Below are 24059 nucleotides of genomic sequence, written 5' to 3' on the forward strand. Positions count from 1 at the left end.
GACTTTGGCTCCGGGGCACCGCACTGGCCAAAATAATAATCGTTAAATACTGGGGCACTATAAAATACCCCAATTTTCAGGAGTGGATGGAACGGATGAATAGGGTTAGGCAGTATAAATACATTTTAGCTCAAACTGTTGGAAAAAAGGCAGCTTGGCTGCGGATTTGGGGTAACTGGAAATAATGATAGCCGGTGTAGATACAGTGACTCCGCGGAAAGAAACGGGGGGTGGAGGGAGGGAGAGGGGGGGGGGAATTTAAGTATAAAATGAGGAGATTTCATTATTGCATTTATATTCTGTTGTTGGGTGATATTGAAATGAAAGATTGTTGATACCTATTTATCTTTTTGAAAATAAAACTCATAAAAAAAAAAAAATGACCCTTGGTCATGAAAGGGTTAAGGAGAGGATTGTGGAACATATAAAATCCCATGGATTGAAAGATGAAAAACAGCATGGGTTTACTTCAGGGAGATAATGTCAAACTAATCTTATAATTTTTTTTTGATTGGGTGACTAAAATAATAGATGGTGGAGGTGCAGTAGACATCGCTTATCTAGACTTTAGTAAGGCTTTTGATACTGTCCCACATAGAAGGCTTATCAATAAAGTGCAGTCATTGGGCTTGGACTCCCATATTGTTGAATGGATTAGGCAGTGGCTGAGGGACAGGCAACAGAGGGTTGTAGTCAATAGAGTATATTCAGACCAAGGTCTTGTTACCAGTGGGGTACCTCAGGGATCTGTTCTGGGACCCATATTGTTTAATATCTTTATCAGCGAAATTGCAGAAGGCCTCAATGGTAAGGTGTGTCTTTTTGCTGATGACACAAAGATTTGTAACAGGGTTGATGTTCCTAGAGGGATACACCAAATGGAAAAGGATTTAGGAAAACTAGAGGAATGGTCAAAAATCTGGCAACTAAAATTTTATGTTGATAAGTGCAAGATAATGCACCTGGGGCGTAAAAACCCAAGAGCAGAATATACAATCAGTGATACAGTCCTAACCTCAGTATCTGAGGAAAAGGATTTAGGGGTCATTATTTCAGAAGACTTAAAGGTAGGCAGACAATGTCATAGAGCAGCAGGAAATGCTAGCAGAATGCTTGGGTGTATAGGGAGAGGCATTACCAGTAGAAAGAGGGAGGCGCTCATGCCGCTCTACAGAGCACTAGTGAGACCACATTTGGAGTATTGTGCTCAGTACTGGAGACCATATCTCCAGAAGGATATTGATACTTTGGAGAGAGTTCAGAGAAGAGCTACTAAACTAGTACATGGATTGCAGGATAAAACTTACCAGGAAAGATTAAAGGACCTTAACATGTAGAGCTTGGAAGAAAGACGAGACAGAGGGGATATGAGAGAAACTGCTAAATACATAAAGGGAATCAACAAGGTAAAAGAGGAGAGAATATTTAAAAGAAGAAAAACTGCTACAAGAGGACATAGTTTTAAATTAGAGGGGCAAAGGTTTAAAAGTAATATCAGGAAGTATTACTTTACTGAGAGAGTAGTGGATGCATGGAATAGCCTTCCTGCAGAAGTGGTAGCTGCAAATATAGTGAAGGAGTTTAAGCATGCATGGGATAGGCATAAGGCCATCCTTCATATAAGATAGGGCCAGGGGCCTAGACTAGATGGGCCAAATGGTTCTTATCTGCCAACACATTCTATGTTTCTATGTTTCTAAGTTCTAACTTGGACATTTCTTCTGGGTGTTTGTCATTTACTTCTTAGCATAAGCTTGGCTAAGTACTCTTTCCTCCATCTATTACAAAACAGTTTTGATAGATATTGAACTCTTCGCCATCTCCTTTTAGCATATAAATACTCTTTTGTGAACTTGCCAGGCGGTGGCTGTATGTAATCAGACTTAAGGTAACGTAGATGGTTGGGAGTTAAAGGGTGACAACTTGTGAGTCTGTCCAAAAATATTAATTTATTTTCAATTCCAATTCTTCTCTCAGAAACTTGCTTACAGATGCTTAAACTACGGTTGCTGTCAGTTCAAGTCTTGGTATTGTCTGAATACTGGTAGGTGCAACTCTGGCCTTCCCTATAACCAGGGCACATTGTATCTTTTCTTTTCCTATTACTCTGATGTAGGAGCACTGACCATATCCATAACTACTGGCATCTGAAAAATGATGAAGTTCTATTTTCTTGTATTTTGTGAAATAATGAGGTACAAAACATCTGAGTATCCGAACTTCTCTCAAGTTTTGCAAGTTTCTTATCCAACTCTCCCACCTTGGCCTCAAATTTTCAGGTATGGGCTCATCCCATTCTAACTTCTGTCTGCATAATTCTTGCAGTATTTCTTTTGCTCTGAAGATTACTGGGGCCAAGAATCCCAGTAGATCAAATAAAGAAGCGACTGCAGAAAGAATGGTTTGTCTAGTTGCAACTTTCTCTTCAATAGATACTTCAAAGAATACATTGTCGTTCTCTACATTCCATCCCAATCCAAGTATGTTCTGAACTGGAAGATGATCATAATTGAGATGTTTTGGAGTATTGTGCTCAGTACTGGAGACCATATCTCCAGAAGGATATTGATACTTTGGAGAGAGTTCAGAGAAGAGCTACTAAACTAGTACATGGATTGTAGGATAAAACTTACCAGGAAAGATTAAAGGACCTTAACATGTATAGCTTGGAAGAATGACGAGCAGAGGGGATATGATAGAAACTTTTAAATACACAAGGTAAACGAGGAGAGAATATGTAAAAGAAGAAAAACTGCTACAAGGGGACAAGAGGGGCAAAGGTTTAAAAGTAATATCAGGAAGTATTACTTTACTGACAGAGTAGTGGATGCATGGAATAGCCTTCCTGCAGAAGTGGTAGCTGCAAATACAATGAAGGAGTTTAAGCATGTATGGGATAGGCATAAGGCCATCCTTCATATAAGTTAGGGCCAAGGGCTATTCACAGTATTCAGTATACTGGGCAGACTAGATGGGCCAAATGGTTTTTATCTGGCGACACATTCTATGTTTCTATGAGATCCACATTCTTCATTGTTGCTGCATGTTCAGAGTCACTGATAGATTCCAATACCTCTCTGTCATTTGAGATGAATTGTCGGTTTCCTTTTGCGCATAACTCTTGGCTTTCTTTCACTAGTTTGATTGCCGATTCTCTGGACTCTAGACTTATAAGACCATCAGCTACATAAAAGTTTTTCTTCAGAAAATTTGCTGCTGATGGGCAATCCTTTTCATTTTGATCAGCCAGGTACTTCATACCATAATTGGCGCAACCTGGAGATGATGCTGCTCCAAACAAGTGTACTTTCATTCTGTGTTCTGCTGGCTCTGTATCTGTATCTCCATCCTCCCACCATAGAAACCTCAGGAAGTCTCTATCTTTATTTTTCACATGAAACTTGTGGAACATCTTTTCAATGTCACACATGATTGCTATGGGATACTTTCTGAATATACAGAGTACGCCAGGCAGAGTGTTCTGGTAAGATCTGATCGTTTTAGTAGATGATCATTCAATGCAACACCATTGTACTTTGCTGAGCAATCAAATACTACTCTAATCTTATCTGGTTTCTTTGAGTGGTAAACACCTTGATGTGGGATGTTCCACACTTCTTTCTTTTGTTTGGTTATTAACTTTCTCTGCATGTCCTTCTTCGAGGATGTTTTCCATGAATTTCAAATAATCCTGCTTGAATTTTGGATTTCTTCCCATCTTTTTCTTTAAACATTTCAATCTTGCTAGGGCAAGATTTCTGTTATTTGGCAGATGAGATCGTTCTCTAAATGGTAAGGGCATTTCAAGATGACCTTGTTGATTCTGCTGAATACTTTCTTCTAGAATGTGTACGAACTTTATGTCTTCTTGAGATACACTCTTTTCTTTAGAACTTATGTCTGCAAAGTCGGATTCAAGGATCTTGATTACTTTTGCTGGACTTACAGTTGGTAACTCTTGGACAGATATTCGATGACACAATTCTGTCACCTGTCTTGAGTTTGCGATTTGCTGTTTTCCTCCAACAACACCCCATCCTAGATCAGTTTGAACAGCATAGAGTACCAAGGCTTTGGGACAATCGTAGCCTATCAACAGTCCAACACAAAACTCCTTCAGCGGGGACATTTCATGAAATATGACATATAGGTGCTCCCATTTATTGGCTGTTTCACAGGTAGGTATGCAATCTCGATCTAGAGGTATATTTTATTTTGTATAAGCTGGAGGTAGATCTAATGTGCAGTTTGAATGAAGGCCTCTAACTCTTAGTCCTTTGACCCTTTGACTGTTCACTAATGTGTCTCTCTCCGTAATTGTGGTGAGTTTGAGCGTCACTGGTTCTGTAGCCACTTGTAATTTCTTGCAGATTTCTTGATCAATAAAGATGACGTCACTCGGGGCATCCAGTAGCGCATAGGCGTACACCTTCTTGTTCCTCCTTTTAGGATTTGAAATGCAAACTGGTACAACCATTGATGTGATGTTGCTTTCTCCTTGCCTCACTCTGCAAGAGAATACCAATACTTTCATTCCTTCCTCAGTATCTTTAGGTATTGAGGATTTATCTTTTTTTAGGCGTTCTTCATGTAGTGGTGTAGGATGGCATCCTTTGCAAATGCTGCATGTGGCTTTTTTCTTACACTCCTTAGTAACATGGGCTTTTCTTAGACAACCAAAACACAGTTGGTTCTCAAGTACAATTTTTTTCTTTTCTTCTGGGGACTTCGCCTTCAATTGTTGGCACTTATGTATGGAGTGGTTCTCTCCACAGAACATACACTTGAAGTTAGTCTGAAGATTTGTCAGTTCTGTCTCTCTACTGATCCCAGTAGTGACTTTGGACTTGCTCTAGTAGGTATCTGGACCTTTAGCTGCTGTTCTGGTTGCAAAGCTAGTTGCTCTTGCATGTCTTTCTTGCAGGCCTTTCTTCTAAGGATTTTAAGACATAAGATGATGTTACTGGATTACATGATATCCGTGCTTCTTTATTGACAAACTCAGAGAACTCTTTAAAACTTGGGAAGTTCTTGCCTAGATCTAACTGTTCATTCACATAGTGATTCCATCTAGAAGCCACTTCTTCAGGTAGCTTAGTTAGCATCCTGTGGTTTTCTAGATAGTCGTTCAGTACTTCCAGTCCTTGAACGTGTGGGATGGCATTGCTGCATGCTTGCATGAAGTCACCGTACTCTTGAAGTCTGAAGTGTTCTTTAGTACCTATTTTAAGCCAGTTATTCAATTTCTCTCTAAAAGCTCTTTGTACTAAGAAAGGATGACCATATCTTGTATTTCATTTTTCTCAAGCTTGCTTGTAGGCTTCTTCATCTTTTCTATAGAAGTTACCTTCAAGAACTTTCTTTGCTTCCCCACCAACATATCTCTGAAGGTAGAATAACTTGCCAATTGGACTGAAGCAATGATGCTCAATGATCATTTCAAAACTTGCCTTCCACTCTATGAACTTCAGTATGTCTCCTGAAAATACAGTCGGTTCGGGCACGGGAAGTCTAGCGAAAACTGTTCTCTGTTGTAACACTCTCCTGAGGATTGCTGTGACATCTAAGAATAGAATCATCCGGTTCTATTTTCTCACTTAGTTCTGAATTAGTTGAGTCATTTTCTTTATTTTCTGGTAGAGATAGAGGGTAAATTTACACACCTTTTTCCTAACACTGGACTAGGCTTCTCTTTATTTTTATGAGCAGGGATGGAAGGATAATAACTTATTTCCTCACTACAAGTTGTAGATTTATTTTCATTCTCTTGAGTGTATGAAGGAAAATAGGAGTCTTTTTCTTCACTTATTACAGATTTGAACCTCTGACTACTCTGACTTATATCTTCCTCATGTACTCTGAGTCTGGCTTCTATGATCTTAACTTCTTTCTGCCTTTCCAGACTTTTCATCTGTCGGCGCTGTGCCTCCATTTCAGCTTCCATCTGATGGCGTTGTGCATCCTTTTCAGATTGCTTTTCAGCCATCAGTTGAGGCTGCACCTCAATGGCAGCTTCCATCTCAATTTCTGCTTTCTTGACAGCAAGTTGTTCAGCTAATTCCATTATTTTTGCTGAAGTATTTGAGGACTTTGATATGTAGCTGGCACTTCTGCTAGCGAAGGAAGTCACGCTTGAGATTGTGGTTCCCCCTAATGAGCTAGCATAGTCTCTCATAAAAAGCTCGTTCATTCTACTTCTTGCTTTAACTTCATCATAGTTTGTTGCAGATGATAGTTCTCTCCTGAGCTTTGCTAAATATTTAGTGAATGCAGTACATGTGTCCATGTTACTTACAATATCCTGGGAAAGTGTCGTAAGTGACCGTAGGTTGACATATGCTGCCTTAAGCTATGATTCAGATTCTTCTACCGTCTCTACCATATCACTCAAGTTCCCTTTTATACTTTTTTGCTTTAGCTTTCTACGAATGTCTTTAATGTATGATTTCCACCTATCATACATCCAGGCAAACTTTCTTTCAGTACTGCTTCTTGCTCCAAATTTTTAAGCATCTTTGGGGTTGGTTTTCTGGCATGTGATGCATTTCTTAGTTCAATTGCTTGGGCTATATTTGTTTGAGGCATGACTAATGCTGAATCAGACTCTTCTACCTCAGACAGGTTCCCTTGCTCTTCCCCCTCTACTCTATCTATCTTTGTATCCTCTAATAGTGACATAGTAGTACTAGGCTCAGACATTTTACTTTAAATGCAGTACTGACAATCAATATGAATATTAAGAGTCCTTTCACTTTAAATGTAATACTGACAAATGCAGAAATAAATGACTGTCACTTTAAATACAACAGCGATAAATGCAGGCATTAAATGACTTTCACTTTAAATGCTTTAGAGTCCGTGTCATTGAAACTATCCTTTTGTTTTTATTTTAAAGTCTTTATCTGAACACAGAAATGTCTATTTCAGCCAAAGCCTATATGCAATGATAATTAATAAAGGAAATCTCTGACCTTATTCTGAAGAGCTGGATACTGCACTCTGAAGGTTGATGGAACAAATGTATGTCTTAAAGGAGACTTGTCTTTTCTTGATGTGATTCGATGCTCTGCGCTGAGTTGCGATGCTCTGTGCAGACTTGCGATGCTCTGCGATGAGTTGCGATTATCTGTGATGACTTGCGATGCGCTGGCTTGGATATGCTGCTGCAGGCTTTGGGCTTAGTGGTGGGAAACTAGCTGACTGCAGTACGTGGTCTCTCCATGGATAGCGGTGCAGGCACTCTAGCTCTGGACTTTGGCTTCCCACCATGTGTCTCTTTCTCTTTCTAGGGATCGCAGGAAGGTTGGCGCTATTTCTCTGACTATTTTGCCTTTACCATTCTGCCACTTTAAGAGTCGGCTGCAGTTTGACTAATGCACATATTCGATGGCATTTATGGTAGCTCCGCTGAGCAGTCTTTGCTTGCTCACTCAGGGAACAGTTGCTGTGTGGCGGTATATGCTGGCGCTAGACTGCTCTAATGCGCTCTTTACTGTACAAGTTGAGGAGCGCTATCGCTTCGCCCTCTGAGGGCTATAGTTCCACTGTGGCAGGCGCAGCACTATGAAGTGCCTTTTGCGCTGTGGCATTAGAAGAATTTTAATATCTCAGACTTTTAGTCTAACCAGACTGTCTGTTACTCCTTATTTCCTCTAGCGCCGTTCTATGCAAACAGTAGTTTTGAAAGAGCACACCAAATGCTTCAAATAACTTCTTTATTAACTTCAACTTTTCTTCATATATAACACTGCCGCCTCCGCAGCAGATAGTCCATGTACATAACACGTGTTGAAAAGATATCACAAAATGGCGGTATGCATAAGATGGTTGTTCAGCTGTTCAATATTGTCTTTCAACATAAAATGGTGGATATATTTCTCTCTTCAGTATCTGTAATCTCACTTTAAGTTATTTAAGCACTTTATGATCTCTCTGAGAGGTATATCTGAGGTCTAACTAATAGTTCACTTGCAGTATGCAATTTGTATGCATTGTATGATTGTATGGCTCAGTATGGTTGCAATTGAATTTGTATGGTTTTGGTGGAACTTTAAGTTAACACATATATATCTAGTTCAGTATACAGTTCTAAACACCATACTAACAGTATGAATATTATATACCTGTTTTAAATACCCATATTGGCCTCTTGTTCCCATAATACTCAGCTCTTAGTGGAGTGAATGTTTCTTCAGCTCCTGTCTTCTGGTGAATAATGATTCTAGCAGCAGGAGCTGGGGAAATTTCCAGACAGGCTGTGTGTGAGACTGGCTGTGATTGGTGAAAACTCTTGCTGTGTGAGAAGCTGGCTGTGATTGGTCTAGACTTCTGCCCAGCAACAACAGATTAACACTATACTTTCCGTTGTTTCTGGTGTGTCACTGAGCTTACCTTACATAACAAAATGAATCTTAAAGGCATATTTTTTTTCTGCTTCTGTGAACACAATATATAACAGTTATATGACATCCAAACATGATGTCACAGTAAGTAACTCTGCTTTTGTCTTTAACATATAAACATAGGAACTGTATTAAGGCTATTGGCAGGTCTGGCTGTATACACATATAAGCTATATTGGCGACCTAGGACAGGTCTTAGCTGGCCAGCTACACACTACATACAGATTATACAGCTACCACTAGAGAGAGCTGACTGGCGACTGCATACGGATTATAAAGCCACAAGTGAGGGGAAACTCACTACATTATAGATTCTGTCAGTAAGAGAAATTAAATATGTCTTGACGATGTGTGACCTTTTAGTGGCCAACAAAATTAAATAATGGTAAACTGCAGTTTTAGGATAAATTAGGTTCCTTTATTATCCCCCCTCACACACACACACACCTGAATCATAACTTTCATGTATAAATGGCTCAATGTGATTTTTTTGTCAGATCAAATTCTATGAATTTTTCATGGGATTTTATCAGATCTTGTTCGGTCAGTCAAGATGATTCGGATATCATCTATGCAGAGGACTAAGGATGGGGGATTTCGCATTGGCGTTATGGCATTCCATTATAGGGTTCCGTCATTGCAGAGTTATAACTGACTAAGATGGAATTTTAGGACAGAATGCAAAACTCTCACATCATCAAGACTTATTTTTTTAAGAGGCGTTCCGTTTTGCTCTGTTGTAATACATGTCTATGGGGATACATAACCTTTCCATGTGGTTCGGTTAAACATGATGGAAAAAGTAGTCCTGTTGATTAACCGTTATGTATCCCCATAGACATGTATTAGAACGGAGCAAAACTAAATACCTCTTAACCACCTAACTGTTTTCCCTGAGTCCAGCTCGGGCAGTGGGAAAAGTAGCTAACTGTTCTGCCCGAGCTGGACTTGGGCAGAAAGTGGAGGGGGGCTGCTTTAGCTGCTGATATCTCATAAATAGTAGCAGCTAGACACATGCAACTGGTCTTGTTTGAAAGCTGACATTATGACAGCATTAGTCCAAGTAACAGAGGAGAAATCACTGTTAGAAATCGAATTGGGAATAATCGCTGGTAAAACCTGCTTTTACTTTCACTTTCAGCTTAATTCACAGCATCCCGATTTCTATCAGTGATATCTTCCCCTTTACTGAACATATTGCTGTCATTCTGGTATTGTCTTAAAGCTTGGAATGTCAGCTTTCAAATGCAAAGCCCTTATATCTAGCTGGGACCAAACCAGAGATATGAGCAGCTAAAGAAGCACCCCCCCTCCCTGTCAGTGTGGAGGAGAATGAGGGAGCAGCTGCAGAGCTGACAGGCTGCAGGAAGAAAAAATAAACAGTAAAAATATATAGACATGCAGTATTATTATCACTGTACTAACCCACATAATAAAATTGTGCTAGTTATACCACACAGTGAACGCTGTAAATAAATTCCACAAAATAATGTAAAAATTGCTATTTTTCAGTCTTTCCCCCTTAAAAAGAAATAATAAAAGTTATTTAATACACTATATATATATCCCAAAATGGTTCCTAAAAAAACTACAATTAATCCTGAAAAATAAAAAAATTAGAAGAAAAAATTCAAAAGTTATGACTGGTAGACGACAAGGGTGAAAATATTACTGGTCCTTAAGGCTAAAATTAAGGGGCTAAAAATTCAGTAGTGTCCCCTGCGTTGTGCTCCAACAAGATTTACTGCAGACACACATTAAAAATCTATAATAAAAAAAAGGTATATTTTTGGGAGGGTTTTTCTAATTTTAATGTGACTGTTAGCAGGTAAAAGGTTAAAATTTTTCATTCCGCCTTAAAATTCCGTTATATTCTATTATAACTCTGATATAGCGGAACCCTATAACAGAATTCCATAATGCCATTGCGAACCTGCCCTTATCCCAAAGGTTTGATGGAATCGGGTGCCAAGAAGTCACTTCCCAGTGTTGCCAGCAAAAGGTTGCATATTATTTTGGACCCCAGATGAAAGAAATGGGGAATCTCACAAATCTTCATGTTATAAAGTTCAGACAACACATTTGTAACGGACCTGCGGCAGTAAACCCACTATTGCCACTGACTGGCAATACTCTGGAGGGGAGTAACTAAGCAACACCAGGTCTTCACTAGCGCCTGTGGTGGTGAGGATAGACTTGTGCCATGGTAATTGCCAGGGGCGACTCCAGAGCGTAAACCTGGTCAGTGGCAGCTAGTCTAGCAGACCAGAAGATACCAAAAATGGTACATATTCAGATACAGACACACAGACAGACAAGGCATAGCAAAAGCAGAAGCAGTTACCTGCGCCGAAAAGTGAAAAAAGCTAAGCGGCCCCAGGTGGAGCTGCACACGGATGCCGATTCCCCCTCCGGGGAAGCCAGGGACCCCCTTCCAGGGACAGACATAAAACAAGAACAGAAGCAGAAAGAACAGAATAACAGAAGCAGTAAGGACTGCCAGACAGACAATAACAGGACATGGAACAAACGCAGATAAGCTCTGCTAGGCTCTACAGGATTACAGACATGACAACGGACGCAGTTAGGCACTGCTAGGCTAGCAAGGAACAGAACAGGAACAAATAACAAAATACATGGCAGATACAGTCAGCCTGCACGGCAACCGCACCATGACAACATTGCAGGAGATTTATCATCTCTTTTTAATCATCTCTTATATGAACTTATAAGCAAATATGGGCAGTCACAGTAATAAGAAATACCATAAAATTGACAGAATAATCATATATGTGAAAAATTCATATTTAAGGAAACCATATCCTTCTTTTTCATAAGACCACTGAAGGGTATAAAAACCCACAATTCACTTGCAAGGGGTGTTGCCACTGAGGAAGGGGTGAGCCGTCCCCGAAACGCGTTTGGTAAATGCTTCACCCCACAAGGACTTGAACCTCGATTGAACAGTGCACTGTCATCTACAAGGATTTTGAGGATTTGAAAATAGACGCTTTGCACAACTTGCCTTAAACCTGCTGGGAAACTATGACTAGGAACACAACCCACGTGACACACTCGTCATCGAGACGCCGAAGTAGCAGAAGCCGGGATGCCGGGCTGCAGCCGGATCCAACAAACGACTCGAAAAACCAGCTGAGTACAAGGGAAGGTAAGCCCACGAGTGTGGGTCACCGGTATTGACTTTAACATATATTCTGTGAATACCATCAACACTGATTTTTGCCAATGCAATTGTTTCATATGATTTTTTATGCAGATTTTTAAACGAAAATGTATACTAAAATTTATGAGAAATTGAATGAATACTCCAAAGCTTTGGGAATCAACTATAGAACGTTTGGAAAACACATGGACTGTATTGATAAGTGGTGGAATACACCTGTGTGTCGTTTGTTTGCTTCTGAGATATACCAGTGACTACCCAAATTTTGTGATACTTGCAACTGGGTGCATTCTTATCTCAACGGAAACCTTTGTGATATGCGTCAATCAGACATAGAAGTAATATAGCATTTATTAAGATAGAAACTACAACTTATGCGCAATAGCAGTTTCCTGCACACCAGTAGAGCAGGTTATATACCAAAGAAACACTTAGGGCATTTGTAATTTTTAGCGGATATTCAATAGTGGTAATATACACATTAAGAAGATCTGACCAAGGAGACTGTGAGTTATTAATTGAATTTATTGTATAGTTTATTGTATTTTATCTGACATATTTTATAATACGTGCATTTTTATTGTATTTTAACTACACACAGTTATAATAAATTGTAAAGATTCCGTGTGGCTCCGTATGAATCAGTGTGCCAATCTTCTATTGACAATTATTTAATTTGAAGGGTGAACTCATCAGATTGTGCACCTTCCGTGAGTGTGTGGTCAGCGAGCTATTTCAAAAAAAAATAAAAAATAGTAACTCTTGTAGCCTCAAAAATTTACTATAAAAACATAAATAGTAAAAAAAGTTTAAATATATTTAAAAATGAAAAAAAAAAATACATTTAAATCACCCACCCTTTACATAGAACAAAAAGAATAATACATAACTAACAAAAAATATAAACATTGTGAGTATCACCGCGTCTGAAAACGCTGGCATAATTAAAATATGAAAAGATTTTTCCAATATGGCAAATGGCGCAACGGAAAAAAGTATCAAAATGGGCAATTTGCAATTTTTACATCGTTTCTGTTACCCCAAAAAAATTATGATGTAATAAAAAATGATCAAAAAGTCACATACACTCAAAAATTGTATCAATAAAAACTACAGATTGTCCCGCAAAATGAGTCCCCAAACAGCCTAAACTATAAAAAAGTTATGGGGGGATCAGAATATGGTGATGTAAAAAATATATATATTTTAATTTATTTTTACACTATTTAAACATAAAAAAAACTATACATATGTGGTATTGTTGCAATAGTATTGACCCAGAGAATGAAAGGCACAGGTCAGTTTTGCGACAAAGGGAACATTGTAGGGATAAAACCCGTGAAACAATGAGAAATTGAGGTTTTTTTTTTTATTCCACCCCATTTGGAATTTTTTCCCTTCTTCCCACTACATTGTATGCAATATTAAGTGGAGTGAAGTACAACTTGTCCCACAAAAATCAAGCACTAATATGGATACGTGAGCGGGAAAATAAAAAAAAGTTATGGCTCCAGGGAGACAGGAAGAAAAGGAAGAAGAAAATGAAAGACAGGAAGAAAAATGAAAACGCAAAAATGAAAAAAATAATAATAATTTTGATCCAAGGGGTTAAATTCAGTTTGAGTCTAAATCAGTTCTACCCAAATCAGAAGTGCTCCAATTGGCCTGAATATTGTTGTACAGACATCCCTTGGCTGTGACAACATTGTACACAGGTATTAATGCACTAAAATAAAATTATTTGCACATTTATAAACAAAACAGAAAAATTGCAACAGGTTTTTTTAAACAAAATGGTAGAATTGCTCAGCATGTACAGTGAAATATATGCTGCTGTTGATGCTGGGAATATACCTATAAAACATTTATATATAAACTGTAAAAGCTTTGAAACAGGTTTTTGGACAAAAAATCCTATCTTCTGCACAAGTGTACTGTCTCTTTAGAAACCTCTGTGCAGAAGTGCAGTGGCCTATATACATTTGATTTTCGAACAGCTCCAGCAAGTGTAAGGTCCCTTTCACATGGGCAAGAATTCCTTGCTGGTGCAATGCGTGAGGTGAACCCGCTGAATCCTGACCCATTCACTTCAATGGGGCTGTTCAGATGATCAGTGATTTTCACGAATCACTTGTGCTTTGCGTGAAAATCGCAGCATGTTCTATATTCTGCATTTTTCACGCAACGCAGGCCCCATAGAAATGAATGGGGATGCATCAAAATCGCATAGTATCTGCAAACAAGCGCGGATGCAATGCGATTTTTACGAACGGTTGCTAGGAGATGATGTTAGTAAATTAATAAAAGTCAATTTACTGTATTATTTTCCATTATATCATGGTTATAAAGGAAAATAATAGCATTCTTAATACAGCATGCTTACTAAAATGTGGCTTGAGGGGTTAAAAAAATAAAATAAAAAAATTACTCACCTCATCCTCTTGTTCGCGCGGCTGGCATGTCTTCTTTCTTCTTCTTTCAGGACCTGCCAAAGGACCTTTGATGACGTAATCGCGCTCACGGTGACGTTAGCGCAGGTCCTGCTGAATGAAAATAGAAGACCTTCTATCTTCATTCAGCAGGACCTGCGCTGACGTCATCACACTCACCACGTGGTTAGCGCAATTACGTCATCAAAGGTTTTTTGACAGGTCCTGAAAGAAGAAGAAAGAAGACATGCCGGCTGCTCAAACAAGAGGATTATTTTTTGTGAAAGCGTATAGGGGCGTATTTTATTACTACAAGAAAAATATATATGCAGTTCACTGTTTAAGTTTTTTTCTGTTGAAAGCATATAGTGGTGTATTTCTTTGAATAAAGAATAATCTATACGAACTTCACTGCTTAATTTTTTGGGGTTAAAACCATAGAGGTGTATTTCATTAAAAAAAATTATAATCTTTATGCACTTCACTGCTTAATGTTTTCCTGGTGAAAGCATATAGGGGCGTAATTCATTAAAAAAAGAATAATCTATACGCACTTCACTGCCTAACTTTATCCTGCTGAAAGCGTATAGGGGCTTTTTTCTGTAACAAAAAGAAAAATCTATACACCCTTCACTGCTAATTATTTCCTGGTGAAAGCGTTTGTTGGCATATTTCAGTAACCAAAAGAAAAATCTATACGCACTTTACTACCTCATTTTTTCCCGGTAAAAGCTAATAGGAGCGTATTTCTGTAACAAAAAGAAAAATCGATACGCACTTCACTGCTTAATTTTTTACCGGTGAAATCTTATAGGGGCATATTTCAGTACCACAAGAATAATATATTCTCAATTCACTTCTGCAATTATTTTTTGGTGAAATCGTATAGGGGCGCATTTAAGTACAACAAGAAAAATATATTTGTCGCTTTTAGGGGTATTTTAATTTGCGTTTAATATATTTAGTTCAGCCAAAAGTACAGTGAGAAACCCTGCGATTTTGCAAGTTCTCCCACTTAGAAATCATGGAGGGTTCTGAAATTCGCATTGTAGGTGCATTCCCACTCTGAGAGACAGAATTAAAAAAATAATAATCAGGAAATCACATTGTATGATTTTTAAAGAATTTATTTGTCTTTATTTGCATTGCTGAACATAAGTATTTGAACACCTGACAAAATCAGTGTTAATATTTGGTACAGAAGCCTTTGTTTGCAATTACAGAGGTCAAACGTTTCCTGTAGTTCTTGACCAGGTTTGCACACACTGCAACAGGTATTTTGGCCCACTCCTCCACACAGATCTCCTCTAGATCTGTCAGGTTTCGATGCTGTAGCTGAGCAACACAGAGTTTCAGCTCCCTCCAAAGATGTTCTTTTGGATTTAGGTCTGGAGACTGGCTAGGCAACTCCAGAACCTTGATATGCTTCTTACGGACCCACTCCTTGGTTATCCTGGCTGTGTGCTTCGGGTCGTTGTCATGTTGGAAGACCCAGCCATGACCCATCTTTAATGCTCTGACTGAGGGAAGGAGATTGTTGCTCAAAATCTAACAATAAATGGCCCCATTCATCCTCTCCTTAATACAGTGCAGTCGCGCTGTCCCCTTCGCAGAAAATCACCCACAAAGCATGATGTTACCACCCCCATGCTTCACAGTAGGGATGGTGTTCTTGGGACGCAACTCATCCTTCTATTTCCTCCAAACACGACGAGTGAAGTTTAGACCAAAAATTTCAACTTTGGTCTCATCTGACCACATGACTTTCTTTCATGCCTCAGCTGGATCATCCAGATGGTAATCGGCAAACTTCAGACGGGCCTGGACGTGTGATGACTTGAGCAGGGGAACCTTCCATGCAATGCATGATTTGAAATTATGACGGAGTAGTGTTCTACCGACAGTGACCTTTGAAACTGTGTTTCCAGCTCTCTTCATGTCATTGACCAGCTCCTCCCTTGTAGTTCTGGGCTCATTCCTCACCTTTCTTATCATCAGTTATACCCCATGAGGTGAGATCTTGCAAAGAGCCCCAGTCCTCTTCCATTTTCTAACAATTGCTCCAACAGTTGATCTATTTTCACCAAGCTGCTTGGCAATTGCCCCGTAGCCCTTTCCAGCCTTGCGGAGGTCCACAATTTTGTCTCTGGTGTCTTTTGACAGCTCTTTGGTCTTTCCCATGGTAGTAGTTGGCGTATGACTGACTGTGGGGTGGACAAGTGTCTTTAAAGAGCTCAGACAGGTGCTACTAAGTTAGATTAGAGTGGAGTAGAGGTAACAGGTCTTTGAGAGCCAGAATTCTTGCTGTTTCTCAGGTGTTCAATTACTTATGTTCAGCAGTGCAAGACAAATACAATCTTTAAAAATCATACAATGTGATTTCATGATTTTTTTTATTTTTATTCTGTCTTTCAGAGTGGGAATGCACCTACAATGTGAATTTCAGACCTTGCCATGATTTATAAGTGGGAGAACTTGCAAAATCACAGGGTGTTCAAATACTTCTTTTCCTCACTGTATGTCAGGCAGAGAAGTGCCAGGCCATGCACAGAGGAGTGGCAGAAGCCTAAATGTTTCTGGCGCAGGCATAGGTCGCAGCAGAGTAAGGGGTCGTGGCAGCAGGAGTCGCAGCGGGACTTCCTCCTCTAGGCGGGCAAATAATTATGAGGAGAGTGGCGTGGGAGGCAGTGTTGCGAGTGGTCAGGCTCCTGACCCAGAGACCGTTGAGGAGGACATCAGTGACATGCTGACACTACTCGATGATGATGAAGCTGATCGCACTTGGGAGCCGGGTGCAGAAGAGGCTTCATCATCATCAGGAGAAGAGGGTGGCAGCTTTCCTGTGAGCCAACGTCAGAGCCATCAAATCGATAGGGTGGCCGGGAGTCAGCAGGGTGGCACCAGTGGGAGGTCAGGAGCTAAACAGGCACGGGGTAGACACCTGCTTTGCAGCAGCCTACCTGCCAGGGAAGTAGTGGTGCAGGGGTTCTCGGAGGCAGCGGCAGTAGCAGTCAGTTAATACGGACTATTGTGGGGGAAATCATCTACCCGGCGGTGTGGCAGTTTTTAGTGATGCCGCCGGAGGAGGTGAACGTGGCCATATGTAGAATCTACGGCCCTGCGTCAACATGTGTAGCGTCGACACCCAGTGGCCTGGGAGATCCGTGGTGTTGATGTGGTGGTCCAGCCTGCCGCTGCAACCATTGCATCACAAACTGCCACGCACCCGGTTTCTGTCAGTCAAGGCTCCACTACCTCAGCCGAAGGGAGCTGTCTGTAACTCCCTTTCCAAGCGGTGGACTCGGCACCTTTCAGAGAACTGATGGCTTGTGCCAAACCGAGGTGGAGAGTCTTTGTCAAAAAGGCAGTACCAGCCCTGCACAAATATGTAGAACAGAAGGTGGGCCAGTCCTTGAGCATGTTGGTGTCTGCTAAAGTGCATGGCAGCACCAACATGTGGAGCTGTAACTATGGTCAGGGACAGTACATGTCCTTTACAGCCCACTGGGTAAATGTGGTTCCTGCACAGCCACACCAGCAACTTGGCCAGGTCATGCCGCTTCCACCTCCACATTGTCACGCATTGGTCCTGCGACAATGTCCGCCTCTGCCTCCTCATCCTCCACCGTGTCCTCAGCCTCCACTGCAGGGACAAGTCATAGTGCCCCTACAGCATACCACATGTGAAGGGAACGGCGTTCTGTTCTGCACCTGGTTTGCACACTGGAGTCACACAGGGGAGGAACTGTTCTGTGTGATTCATCAAGAGTTTGAATCCTGGCTGTCTCCGCGACAACTTAAAATCGGAACCATGGTGACCGACAATGGGAAGAACATGGTGTCGGTGCTCCGTCAAGAAAGGCTGATCCATGCGCCCTGCATGGCACACGTGTTTAATCTGGTTGTCAAGCGGTACCTGAAGTCTTCCACCCATCTACAAGACATCCTAAAAATGGCCAGGAAACTTTGCATGCACTTCAGCCACTCATACACTGCAAAGCACACCCTCCTTGAGCTGCTGCGGCAGAACAGCATCCTCCAACATAGGCTGATATGCAACGTTTCCACCCGTTGGAATTCCACCCTCCATATGTTGGACCGACTATACGAACATAGAAAGGCCATCAACGATTTCTTCATGATCCAAGTGGACAGGAGTACTCCCCTGTGTAACTTTGATGCCAGCCAGTGGCATCTTATGCTTCACACCTGCCGTTTGCTCAGACCCTTTGAGGATGCCAAGTTATTTGTCAGTCGCCAGGACTACGGGATGAACAACATCATTCCACTTCTTCATGTCCTGGAACAGATGCTGGTAACAATGGCTGGTCAGGCCACTGGAGAGGTGGCGCCTAGATCTTCTGGCCACACGAAACCCGTGGGGGCTGAACTGGAGGAGGAGGAGGAGGACATTAATGCACAAGCAATGTGTAGCGAAATGGGTCTTTTTCTACTTAGGTGACAGAAGAGGAGGAGCAGTGGAGATGGAGGCAGGGAATCCCTCTGAGTCACTTGCACAAATGGCCTGATGCATGCTCACTTGCTTGCGTAGTGACAGCCGAATTGTCACCATTCAGCAGAGGGATGACTACTGGCTCTCCACCTTGTTAGACTCTCGCTACAGGTCCAAAATGGGGGCTTTTTTTTACACTCACTGAGACAGAGGACAAACTGAACTACTACAGAGACATCCTATGTAGTCAGTTGGCCGCTGCCTATCTGTGCCATCGTCCATTCTCTCGCTGTTCTGACCAGGGGGGCCCTCTGAGCTCACGTTCCTCTGCCATGACTGCTAGGGAGGGGTGGGAGGGGTGGGGAGGCAGGAGCATTACCAGCTCCATCAGCAGTAGCCTGAGTCTACAGTCACTAGTGAGTAGTAGCTTTCTTCACTCGCCTACTGAAGAAACTACTCATTAGCAGCAGCAGGTAGACCTGGAGCAGGACCTGAACCAGCAGGTGGTGGAATACTTGGACAGCACCCTGCCACCCCACATTAAGGATACGCTGGACTACTGGGCAGCCAGACTGGATTTGTGGCCGCAACTAGCCGAGTTTGCCCTGGAAAAGCTGCCCTGCCCGGCCAGTAGTGTGGTATCAGAGCGGGTGTTTAGTTCAGCGGGGGCCATAGTTACCCCAATGAGTACTCGCCTGTCCACCCAAAATGTGGAGAGACTGATCTTTGTCAAGATGAATCAGGCGTGGATTAGCCAGAATTTCCACCCACCAATTCCAGATACATCAGACTAGATCATCAATGGTGCCACACCACTTTGACAAAAGAGACTGGTTTCTTCTGGCTACCTGCCTCAGCCACTACTCTGATGCTGCCACCCACCTGATGCTGCCAGCCACACATCTGATGCCAAGTGCTCCTTTTTTCACACACCTTCATCAGCAGAAACTGTTAATGCCACCCACTGCCCCACTCTGTCACTGGGTCACCTTGTGGTCTCCTGATGCAGCTGCTGCTGCCATCTCCACACTATGTCACCTTGCCACTCTGTGGTATCCTGATGCTGCTGCCTTATCCACACTATGTCACCTTGCCACTGTATGGTATCATGATGCTGCTGCTACTGCCATATCCACACTATGTCACCTTGCCACTCTGTGGTATCCTGATGCTACTGCTGCTGTATCCACACTATGTCACCTTGCCACTGTGTGGCACCCTGATACTGCTGCTGCTGACTTATCCACACTATGTCACCTTGCCACTCTGTGGTATCCTGATACTGCTGTCATCTCCACACAATGTCACCTTTACACTCAGTGGTATCCTGATGCTGCTGCTGCCATCTCCACACTATGTCACCTTTCCACTCTGTGGTATCCTGCTGCTGCTGCCATCTCCACACTATGTCACCTTGCCACTCTGTGGTATCCTGATGCTGCTGCCTTATCCACACTATGTCACCTTGCCACTGTATGGTATCATGATGCTGCTGCTACTGCCATATCCACACTATGTCACCTTGCCACTCTGTGGTATCCTGATGCTACTGCTGCTGTATCCACACTATGTCACCTTGCCACTGTGTGGCACCCTGATACTGCTGCTGCTGACTTATCCACACTATGTCACCTTGCCACTCTGTGGTATCCTGATACTGCTGTCATCTCCACACAATGTCACCTTTACACTCAGTGGTATCCTGATGCTGCTGCTGCCATCTCCACACTATGTCACCTTTCCACTCTGTGGTATCTTGATGATGATGCTGCTGCCGTATCCACACTATGTCACCTTGCCATTCTGTGGTATCCTGATGTTGCTGCTGCCGTATCCATACTATTTCACCTTGCCACTGCGGGGTATCCTGATCCTGCTGCTGCCTTATCCACACTGTATCATCTTGCCACTCTGTGGCTTCCTCCTGATGCTGCCGCCATTTCCACACTCTGTCATTGTGCCACTCAGTGGCCTTCTCCTGATGCTGCTGCTGCTGCTGACGCCACCTCCAGACTCTGTCATTGTGCCACTCTGTGGCCTCCTCATGATGCTGCTGCTGCCGACACCTCCAGACTCTGTAATTGTGCCACTCAATGGCTTCCTCATGCTGCTGCCAACTCCAAACTCGGTCATTGGGCCACTCTGTGAACTTCTCATGCTGTTCCCACCCTCCCCACTTCATGACTGGTCCACTTTTTTTGCTTTCGGCCTGGCTAACATTATCATTTATTTGACACTTCTTCTGATCTGTCAGAAGGAAGGAAAAATGAGACGCACAACGGATCCTGTCTGTGTAGCAGTTGTAAGGCCTGTATGGTCCCATCAGAATTGGCTTATAATTTCGTAGCCAAAAGCAGGAGTGGCTACAAAACACAGAAGACATGCAAATATTCCATTCACGCGTCATCTCTGTTTTGAATCCACTCCTGTTTTTTTGGGCATTAGCAATACTGATGGATTATTGAGCAAATGCTGACCGAGTGAAGGCGGATGCTCCACAGACAGGATTCCTTTTTTGTGGGTTATTGTTCTGACAAATCAGAGAATGGGGAAAATTAATTAGTGACGTCAACACAGACTTACTGCTGACACCCTCTCCACTCTGTCGGGGGGCTCTATTTGTATAAGAACTGGTTCTGTAGACATCTCTGTGGAATTAGCTGACGACTGTGTAAAAGGAGTGCGCTTCTTCTTGGCGCTAACATTGACCTGTAAGGCTGAGTTCATATGTGAGTTATTTAGTCAGTTTTGGCCCCATGACTGCCCAAATAAGTGAAGTGTGCAGTGATTCTACGAGCGACCCCTGTCATCTGCATGTCATACTGACTCACAGTATTATTTCACTACCACAGCAGACTCCCTATGCGTGTTACTGCAAGGCACAGTGTTCTACACCTCTATAAAGGCTCTCTGCAGCCAGGAAATAGACGTTTTTTAACGTAATTGTCCGCGAATAAATTTGGATCGAACCGGCCAAATCAAATTTTGGAAAAATTCGCTCATCTCTAAATAGCTAGCAGAGAACCTGATGGACCAGCCAATATCCTTCTTTCTAATTAGTGGCCAGTCAGACTGCAAACCATGGTGGACAAGCCGGGGTGCTACTTAGGGCTGTGTGATCCTCTAACTTTATCTTTACTGCCTTGTTTTCCTGGCTATTGTACTAAATTTTGAGGTAAAAAATGTTGGTAACCATTTTGCATGATTCATCTGAACCAAATCCCCCAAACTTTGAATTTGTTTGAGATTTGTGACGAATCCAATTAGTCTACAACTGATTCACTCATCTCTACCAGCAATCGAGCCTACTCATAATCAGATATTGTGAATTGCTCTTATAGGCTTTTCAGACCAATACCAGGATGCAATGTGCCTGTTAAAGGATACTGTTCTCTGCACTCTGAAGCATTAAGAGACTGTTAAGTCACCAAGTCCCATGTTATATCCATAAAATATTGTCATCATTGTTAGTGTAACCATCAAGCATTGTGCCCCTGTTGAAGTAAAGTTTAATAGAAGTTGACACCCACGTCTGCCTTTTCACTACAGCACCCACATGTAAGATCCAGTGTTAGATTCAAGGGCCTAACTCAGATTTGTCTTCCTTGCAGAACTGAAATATCAAAACAGAGTCATCATGGATCAGACATTCTAGGGTTAAAACTAGAAGGTTCTTCTTCTGCTTGGGGATTTGTTAAAATCAATGACCTGATCAGACTAACTACCAGTAGATATTATAGCTCTTACCACTAGAAATGGTAGCGCAGGACCTTCCTCCCTCTACCTAAAGGTGTCTGCTCTGACCAAAAAGGAACCAATAATCAAAGACACTAGAACGGACCACGAGAAACACATGGTTTGCAATAACCTTTCCACCACCAGATTGGTAGTCAAGTGGAATCCAATGAGGTGTATTAAAAAAGGCAAAAGAAGAGGCTTTTTTGTACAAAAGAGAAATGTCTGAGAATATCTATAATGTCTTCTCCAACCTTCTCAGAACTCTTCTTCCCACCACAGAAAGCTACTGTACACAGCAAAAATTTATGATGGGGACCAATATTTTGGAATACTAAAATAAGATATTTTTTCTTAAATTAAAAACACAACAAAAGTATAGGAAATGTGCAATTTATCAGGTAACATCCGTCAATGACATTGAGGATGATGATGTACACAGATTAGGGCTTACACTTAAGGTTGAGTGGATCTACACTACGTGCAGAATTATTAGGCAAATGAGTATTTTGACCACATCATCCTCTTTATGCATGTTGTCTTACTCCAAGCTGTATAGGCTCGAAAGCCTACTACCAATTAAGCATATTAGGTGATGTGCATCTCTGTAATGAGAAGGGGTGTGGTCTAATGACATCAACACCCTATATCAGGTGTGCATAATTATTAGACAACTTCCTTTCCTTTGGCAAAATGGGTCAAAAGAAGGACTTGACAGGCTCAGAAAAGTCAAAAATAGTGAGATATCTTGCAGAGGGATGCAGCACTCTTAAAATTGCAAAGCTTCTGAAGCGTGATCATCGAACAATCAAGCGTTTCATTCAAAATAGTCAACAGGGTCGCAAGAAGCGTGTGGAAAAACCAAGGCGCAAAATAACTGCCCATGAACTGAGAAAAGTCAAGCGTGCAGCTGCCAAGATGCCACTTGCCACCAGTTTGGCCATATTTCAGAGCTGCAACATCACTGGAGTGCCCAAAAGCACAAGGTGTGCAATACTCAGAGACATGGCCAAGGTAAGAAAGGCTGAAAGACGACCACCACTGAACAAGACACACAAGCTGAAACGTCAAGACTGGGCCAAGAAATATCTCAAGACTGATTTTTCTAAGGTTTTATGGACTGATGAAATGAGAGTGAGTCTTGATGGGCCAGATGGCTGGATTGGTAAAGGGCAGAGAGCTCCAGTCCGACTCAGACGCCAGCAAGGTGGAGGTGGAGTACTGGTTTGGGCTGGTATCATCAAAGATGAGCTTGTGGGGTCTTTTTGGGTTGAGGATGGAGTCAAGCTCAACTCCCAGTCCTACTGCCAGTTTCTGGAAGACACCTTCTTCAAGCAGTGGTACAGGAAGAAGTCTGCAAGGTAAGGAAAACATGATTTTCATGCAGGACAATGCTCCATCACACGCGTCCAAGTACTCCACAGCGTGGCTGGCAAGAAAGGGTATAAAAGAAGAAAATCTAATGACATGGCCTCCTTGTTCACCTGATCTGAACCCCATTGAGAACCTGTGGTCCATCATCAAATGTGAGATTTACAAGGAGGGAAAACAGTACACCTCTCTGAACAGTGTCTGGGAGGCTGTGGTTGCTGCTGCACGCAATGTTGATGGTGAACAGATCAAAACACTGACAGAATCCGTGGATGGCAGGCTTTTGAGTGTCCTTGCAAAGAAAGGTGGCTATATTGGTCACTGATTTGTTTTTGTTTTGTTTTTGAATGTCAGAAATGTATATTTGTGAATGTTGAGATGTTATATTGGTTTCACTGGTAAAAATAAATAATTGAAATGGGTATATATTTGTTTTTTGTTAAGTTGCCTAATAATTATGCACAGTAATAGTCACCTGCACACAC

Source organism: Bufo gargarizans, unplaced genomic scaffold (genome assembly GCF_014858855.1).
Source record: "Bufo gargarizans isolate SCDJY-AF-19 unplaced genomic scaffold, ASM1485885v1 fragScaff_scaffold_377_pilon, whole genome shotgun sequence".
NCBI classification, from domain to species: Eukaryota; Metazoa; Chordata; class Amphibia; order Anura; family Bufonidae; genus Bufo; species Bufo gargarizans.